Consider the following 8714-nt stretch of genomic DNA (forward strand, 5'->3'; position numbering starts at 1 on the left):
TTTCAAGCGCTTAGCTTTTTCTGCAGGTGTTTCTAGTTCGTCTAATTCTTGAATTTGTTGCAATTGGAATTCACTTAGATATTCCTTTGCCTGTTTTGTTACTGAGTAAGATGCTTTCTTGCTTTCTTGCTTTATTATTATTATTATTATTATTATTATTATTATTATTATTATTATTATTATTATTATTATTATTATTATTCAGGTTACTGCTTGGAGTCGAACTCGGAATCTTGGAGTCAGTAGCCCGCGCTCTTAGCCACTACACCATATGATCACGGGCATATGGCGTAGTGACCTGAATAATAATAATAATAATATTAATAATAATAATAATAATAATAATAACATCGAAAAATATCTTAGGAATGAGAACCCATTGATTGTTTCTATAAGAGATAATATTTCTAGTTTTGCTCTTATAACCACTTGAGAGAACATTTGGGTCGAAAAACTGAAAGAAACATTTAAATGTCATATATTCAGTCTAGCTCAGCGATGTTATGGTTCTGTGATTAAGAAGATCGCTTCAAATTACGTAGCTGCTGTCGTCGTTTAATCCTAGGTCAGCACTAATTGAACATTCTGGCTGTTATCGTCTCCTCTTTTTTTTTTTACCCCTGTTGACTGTTGTTGTTGGCACTCCGTCGCTTACGACGTCGAGGGTTCCAGTTGATCCGATCAACGGAACAGCCTGCTCGTGAAATTAACGTGCAAGTGGCTGAGCACTCCACAGACACGTGTACCCTTAACGTAGTTCTCGGGGATATTGAGCGTGACACAGTGTGACAAGGCTGACCCTTTGAATTACAAGCACAACAGAAACAGAAAGTAAGAGTGAGAGAAAGTTGTGGTGGTAGAGTACAGCAGGGTTCTCCACCATCCCCTGCCGGAGCCTGGTGGAGCTTTAGGTATTTTCGCTCAATAAACACTTACAACGCCCGGTCTGGGAATCGAAACCGCGATCCTATGCCCGCGAGTCCGCTGCCCTAACCACTCTGTTGACTAGGACCGCATTATCCAATATGCTCTTTTCTAAGACGATTGTGTATGGTTTGAGGTATATTTGGTTGTTATTACTAACAGTGTGCCATAACCTTCTCATTGATTCGTTTGTTTCTACGTCTTTCGGTTCAATGCCACAACATAAAAATCTTTGTGAAACTTGATTCAATGAAAAGTTTGAAGTGACAATCTCTAGAAGGAAACTGTAAAGTCAGTTCGGAGAAAATGGCTACATGTTTATGAGTAAATGACTACATGTTGCAGAGTTAATTTGTCGTCCGGTTTATAACACCACTCCTTGGTCCAAGGTGGCATTTAGCGGAGTAAATATATTGTAGCCCATCGGGCCAAGTATCCGTTACACAATAATATCTTCTCATTAGTCACATAGGATCTTATATAGTGCTTCCCTTCCTCCTCTCTTTAATCCCCCTTCTCTCTCTCTCGCGCATTACCTCTCTGTCTTTTTCTGTATTTCTGCCTTCCACTACTTTTTCTCCCCCCCCCTCTACCATGTGACCCATGACCATTCCCATTTCTCTTTCCAGCTTCCTTTTATCGCTTGATCGCTGACTTTGTTCAGTCATTCTTCTTCCAGCCTTTTGCGTGCTTCTTTACTTTCAACACCGGGTTTCTATATCTACGATTATACCTGTATCGTATTCGTTTGCGTCACTGTCATCAACGTTCGCTCATTATTCCCAGCAGCTCTACGCTGTTGACGCCACCGAAAATTGAACAATATTATCGTTAAAGGCATGAAATTGTTGTGATTTTTTGGGACGATAACTGACGAGGAAGGAGCATGTCTATGTCTTGTGTGTGAATTTTCCGTTCGTTTCTTTGTCGTTCTTCTGTTTAATTTTTGAAACAAACCCCCACACACTCACATAGACCGATAGATACTCTCACACACAAATTGAAATGTAAAGAAAACGAGTCTGGGACATTTACCCCTCATGGACAATAATCCTCAAGGACACTTACCCCTGAGGACAACAAATAATGATCTAAAACTTCTTAATATATTAGAGAGGGGGTAAATAACCAAGAGCGGTGATTGTCCTAGGGGGTAGTTGTCGTCGGGGTGAATTGTCCTATGCGTGGATAACTGCCCTAGGGGGTAATTGTCCTGATACGAAGATTACCATTTAAACTTTTTAAGAAACTTACAAATTAACATGTCGGTACAAAGGAAAGTATGTAGCTGTATGACGTGGTTATTAATAACGTTTCTAGGTTTTAATATTCCACTTTGTCAACGTAGAACGTTATGCCAAGTCCTGGTTTGTATACATTAATAAATGGCTTGTAAACCTTCTGTGGACAGAACGTTAATGATATTTCTCTGATGAAGCTCAAACGGGACCAGAAACCAGTTAGATCAATCCTTTTTTCAGTTTGTTGAGGGATTAAAAAAGAAACAAAAGCAAATGACCTGGATCATTATTTGTTTTTTTTACAGTAATGGTCAATTAATATGTTTCGTAGAAAGCTACAACTTTCATTTCAAGTGATCAAAGACTCGCTCACTATTGATTTATATATATATATATATATATATATATATATCCGTGTGTATGTATGTGTGTGTTTGTGTGTGTGCGTTTGTGTACATCAGGAGGATTTTTATTAACGTTATTGTATCATACTATTCAATTATTCATGTTTTTTTTATGGCTTTGTACTACTACTACTACTACTGCTACTAGTACTACTACCACTACCACTACCACCACTACAACCACTACCACCACCACTACTGCTGCTGCTACTACTACTACTACTACTACTACTACTACTACTACTACTACTGCTGCTGCTGCTGCTGCTGCATCTGCTGTTGCTGCTGCTGCCGCTGCTGTTGCTGCTGTCTCTTTGGTCGAGGTGGGTTCAACTTTCCCTTTCATCTTTTTCAGGTCGATAAAATAAAGCATCGGTCAAGCACTGAAGTCGAATTTATCGACTATTCACTACCTCAACCCCAAATTTAAGACTTCTCGGTCTATGTAAAATATCCATTATTAATATTATTATTATTATTATTATTATCATTATTATTATTATTATTATTAGCAGCAGCAGTAGCAGCAGCAGTCATAGTAGTAATGGTAATACACTAATAGTAGTAGTACAATCGGAGCATTAATAATCAGTTGAAGATGTTGGCTCATTTTTAGTGATCGCCGATGCGTAACAGCAGGCGCCTTACACACATCACAAACAGTAGTAGTAGTAGTAGTAGTAATATTAGTAGTAGTAGTAGTAGTAGTAGTAGTAGTAGTAGTGGTAGGTGGTTGTGGTGGTGGTGGGAATAAAAAAAAGCTGGTAATGTCATAAGTCAATAAATTGTTCGTAGGTTTACATGTCTACTGAAGGTACGTGATATTTGTATCTTTTCATCGGCTTATAGTACACGCGGTGTGTAGTTATATATTTTCTGTAAGGTGTTCTGTGTAGTATATGCTGCAGTATGCTAGTGTTATTTACGGTGCATGTAATAATGTGATAACTGTTGTGTGTTGTATATGTTGCAGTGCGGCTGTGATGCGAGCTGTATTTTTTTTTTCTGTTATCTTTTGCTTGTTTCAGTCCTTAGACTGCGGTCATGCTGGGGCACGGCTTTGAAACATTTTTAGTCGAGTGAATCGACCTCGGTACTTATTATTATTTCTAAAGCGTGGTACTTATTCTATCGGCCTGTTTTGCCGAATCACTAAGTTACGGGGACGTAAGCACACCAACAACTGTTGTCAAGCGCTGATGCGGGTCACACACACACACATACACACGTAAAGGCATACGTTCGCGCGCACACACACGCACACACAAACAAACACACACACGCACGACGGGTTTCTTTCAGTTTCAGTCAATCAAATCCACTCACGAAGTTTTGCTGGGCCCGAGTCTACAGTAGAAAACACTCGCTCAAAGTATCACTAACGGGGACTGAACCCGCAACAATGTGCTTGTAAAGCAAGCTTCTTACCACACAGCCACGCCTGTGTGTAATAGTGTGCTGGTGATGGTGTGTGATATATGTTGCAGTGTGGTAGTGGTGTGTGCAGTATATGTTATAGTATGATAATGTTGCGTGAAGTATATGTTGCAGAGTTGTAATATTTTGTGCGGTATATAAGGTGGCGAGCTGGCAGAATCGTTAGCACGCCGGGCGAAATGCAGTGGCGAAATGCAGCTATGCATTTCACCCGGCTTTACGTTGTGAGTTCAAATTCAGCCAAGGTCGACTTTGCTTTTCATCATTTAGGGTTTTGATAAAATAAGTACCAGTTGAGTACTGAGGTGGATGTAATCAGTTAAGCCTCTCCCCCGAAATTTCAGGCCTAGTGCTAAACTTTGAAATCAATATTTCGTGTGGTATATGTTGTAGTGTGTTAATAATGTTGTGTTTGGTGTATGCTGCAGAGTGGTGGCTTTTGTCTAGTGTACGTAGTAATATGGTAGTATTGAGTGTGGTATATGTTGTAGTATGGTGGGTTTGCCTATGATATGCATGGCAACGTGATATCATTTGTAATGTGGTATGTATTACAATGTTGTAGTGGTGTGTATTGTAGCATTGTGTGTTGTATGTGTTGCAGTATGTTATATGTAGCAGTATGATACGTTAGTGTGGTCGAGCTGTATTATATATATGTAACTGTGTGGTAGTATAATGTATCAGTATTGTCTTGTATATGTCATAATGTTGTAGTATAGTAAACTAGAACAGTAGTGTTCTGTACTCTTGTGAGATACAGTATGAGTAACAGTGTAACGATGTTCTTCTTAGTAGTATATTATAAAACAAGGTAATACTGTAGTGGTGGTCTATGCTGTAGTGTGGTATACAGTGCAGCAGTAGTTTATGTTATAGTGTAGTGTATAGTAGGATGGTGGTCTGTGCTGTAGTGTAATATTGAATAATAGTACAGTCGTGGTATGCGCTGTAGTGTAGTATATAGTAGAATGGCGGTCTGTGCTGTAGTGTAAGATAGAGTAAGTAATAGTGCAGTAATAGCATGTGCTGTGGTTTAGTATATAGTAAAGTAGTGGTCTGTGCTGTGGTGTAAGATAGAATAAGTAATAGTGCAGTAGTGGTATGTGCTGTAGTTTAGTATATAGTAAAGTAGTGGTAGTGGTCTGTGCTGTAGTGTAATATAAAGCCATAGTGTAGTTGTGGTATGTGCTGTAGTGTAGTATATAGTAGTGTGGTGGTCTGTGTTGTAGTGTTATGTATAGTATTTTCAGTGCCGCCATTTTGCTGATCCTGAGGATTTTATTCAGTGGGCAATTGTAGCTATTTATCCAGTCTCTTCTACACATAGATGAATTGTAGTCAGCATTGTACCTCACTCCTTAACTTCCTCCCTCCCTCCTTCCTTCCCTGCCTACTCCCATACCTACCTTTCTACCTCCATCCCTCCCTCTCACATATTTACTCTACCCACATATTTACTCTGCTTAACAACCCATGTACCTTGAAGCTTACCTAATTTACCTGTCTTCTTTCCTACTTATGCAACTGTCTACCTACCCCTACTTAAACCTGCCTATCTACCTACCTACCTACCTACCTACCTACCTACCTACCTACCTACCACTTCCTTTGAGCTTACTGAAAGTCAGAGACTGTTGGAAGCTGATATATTTTCTGTCTCCCAAGAGGAAAGTTGGTCTTTGGGGTACAGTTTTTACTATGTCATGAATAAATATGAGATTAGCAGAAGAGAGCAGTGATTGCGTGGCTTAACACTTTTAGCAACTTTGTGGATTATAATTGAGTGTTGTCCATGACTACAGAGGAAGGAGATTGTTTTCTTGACATGTGCGATGATTGTGTAATTGTTGAGTTGAATAAGACAAAATTGTAATGTCTCTATTGGATGTTTTCCAGGTCTCTGTTTATAGGGGCAGAGCAAGTTTAAGATGAGGTGACATGACTACAATGTCGGTCACTCTTATGCGCGGAAAGTTAGTGAAAAGTGAAGAATGTATCCATGTATCCATCTGCGTAGTAGTGAGTGTTAGAGGTGACAGCATACAGGTTGTTATTGTATAGGAGGAAAAATTGGTGGTATGATTGAACTTTAGGGTATACTGGAGTACGTAAAGTTCGGGCTAGAGAGGCCTCCATTTTCAGTGCCTGCTGTGATAATACGATCTGAGAGGGAACTTCTAGTCAAAGGAGAGAGACGCATGAATCTTAACCAGGAGAGTCTCAAATAGGACCCAGTGAAAGGCTTTCTAGATGTCAAATGAAAATAGCATTGTTTTTGCCGAATTTTCCAATAGTGAAACTATAGGCGGGTAACGTGATACTCGGTCCCCGGCAGAGATCAGACTACCTAAACCGCATACAACTATACATAAACACACACACACATGCCTTCATACATATACACACACATGTATGTATGTGTATATACGTTGTTGAGTAACAATCCGTAGAAGCGTTACCTCATATCAATGGTGAAGGCAGTGCAGAGAAGAAAAAGATGTGTATTGACAATGACAGTAACAATTGTGAAAACAAGTAACAAAACGATAAAAAGAATGGTAACAATGATAATGATGATGGTAATAGAAATTACATTGTGTCCCATGAATTTTGTCCTTGAATAGCAACTGATATTTCCTATTTGCTTATCCCTAGAAACTATGAAAAATCGCTAATATCTCCTTCAAGCTTTTGTTACTTTTAATTCAAACCCCAAAGAATCCTTCTCGACATATGGCTATGATGCTCTCCAACTACTCCTGCTTGTGATCAGCGATACACATAGTGTCAGCCATTAAGGGACACGCTCAAGTGGTTATGGTCAAACAACTGACGATCGAATCAGTATTGAACATAATATTTGCTATAATGATATTTCTGCTTCAGCAATTCAGTACGGAATCTATCTAAAATGTAATGGAAAATAAGTCAATTTCAAAGCATTGATGTCTAGGTCACAAAAGCAAAGTCTGAAGGGAATAATCGTCATTTCCTTTGATTTCTAGATAGAAGCGAATAAGAAATAACACTTACTGGCCAAAGAAGAAAATTGTTAGTGTAATAACAATAATAATAACAATAATAGTGATAACAGTACCAATATTAACAATGATAATAAGATAACATTAATAATAGTAGCAATACTAACAAACATAGCAATGATAGTAACGATCATATTGTTGTTGGCACTCCGTCGCTTACGACGTCCAGGGTTCCAGTTGATCCGATCAACGGAACAGCCTGCACGTGAAATTAACGTGCAAGTGGCTGAGCGCTCCACAGACACGTGTACCCTTAACGTAGTTCTCGGGGATATTCAGCGTGACACAGTGTGACAAGGCCGGCCCTTTGAATTACAGGCACAGCAGAAACAGGAAGTAAGAGTGAGAGAAAGTTGTGGTGGAAGAGTACAGCAGGGTTCTCCACCATCCCCTGCCGGAGCCTGGTGGAGCTTTAGGTATTTTCGCTCAATAAACACTTACAACGCCCGGTCTGGGAATCGAAACCGCGATCCTATGCCCGCGAGTCCGCTGCCCTAACCACTAGGCTAATGCGCCTCCACTAGTAACGATAATAATAACAATATTAATAATAATCCTTTCTGCTATAGGCTCAAAGTCTGAGATTTTAGGTGGGAGGAATAGTCGATTACATCGACCCCAGTACTCGATTGGTACTTGTATTATTGACCCCGAAAGTATGAAAGACAAAGTCGACTTCGGCGGAATTTGAACTCAGTACGTAAAGCCGGAAGAAATGTCGCTAACCATTGTATCCGGCGTGCTAACGATTCTGTCAGATCGCTGCCTTAATAACAATAATAATAATTCTTTCTAATTTTGACACAAGGACAGGAATTTTAAGGGAAGAGGAAGTCGAATACGTCGACTGAAGTATTTGACTGACACTCATTTTATCGCCCCGAAAGGACGAAAAGCAAAAGTCGGTCTCGGCGGAATTTTAAACTCAGCATGTGAAGAGACAGAAAAAATGCCACTAAGCATTTTGTCCGGCGCACTAACAATTCTGACAGTTCGTTGCCTTGATAACAATAGTAATAAAGGCACTCATGAATTTCTGGACAAATAACCGCAGTTAGCATATAACACCGATTTAGGCGCGCACGCATACAGCCATCTAAACATGCATACATACAAAGCTCACACATAGACAAGATTATGTTCAATTTTTTTTTCTTTATCGACTATTTTCACTGTTGTAACTATCATTATCAATATGCACTGTTTTTTTTCCCGCACTACTTCCACCGTTGATTTAGTGTAGCATGTCTTTTTACCCATTCAGATTTGTCGAAGGAAGCGGCTACACGTCGTAGAAATTACATTCTAACAGGCAACTGGACTAGTTTAAATAAGCTGCATACACACACACACACACACACACACACACACACACACACACACACACACATACATACATACATACATACATACATACATGTATGCACACATACATACATACATGCATGCACACATACATACATACATACATTAATACATGCGTGCATGCATACATACACACTCGCACACACACACACACGCTTTATTAAAGCTGTAAAGACATCACAAAAACTGTTACTCAGAGTTTCACGTTCCCTTTATTAATATGGAATATTTCTTTACCTCCAGTATCCGAGTATTACTTTTCCCACCTTATTTCATATTTATGCGCTCACTCTGCTATA

At 39.3% G+C, this 8714-nt stretch overlaps 1 protein-coding gene across 1 annotated transcript in view; it reads left to right on the forward strand.

Annotated features, from left to right (window-relative positions):
• Positions 1 to 8714, forward strand: part of LOC106882722 (uncharacterized) — a 23264-nt gene that overhangs the window by 12619 nt on the left and 1931 nt on the right. The gene's annotated exons all lie outside the window — the stretch shown is intronic.

Source organism: Octopus bimaculoides, chromosome 20, assembly GCF_001194135.2.
Source record: "Octopus bimaculoides isolate UCB-OBI-ISO-001 chromosome 20, ASM119413v2, whole genome shotgun sequence".
In the NCBI taxonomy this organism is placed as follows: Eukaryota; Metazoa; Mollusca; class Cephalopoda; order Octopoda; family Octopodidae; genus Octopus; species Octopus bimaculoides.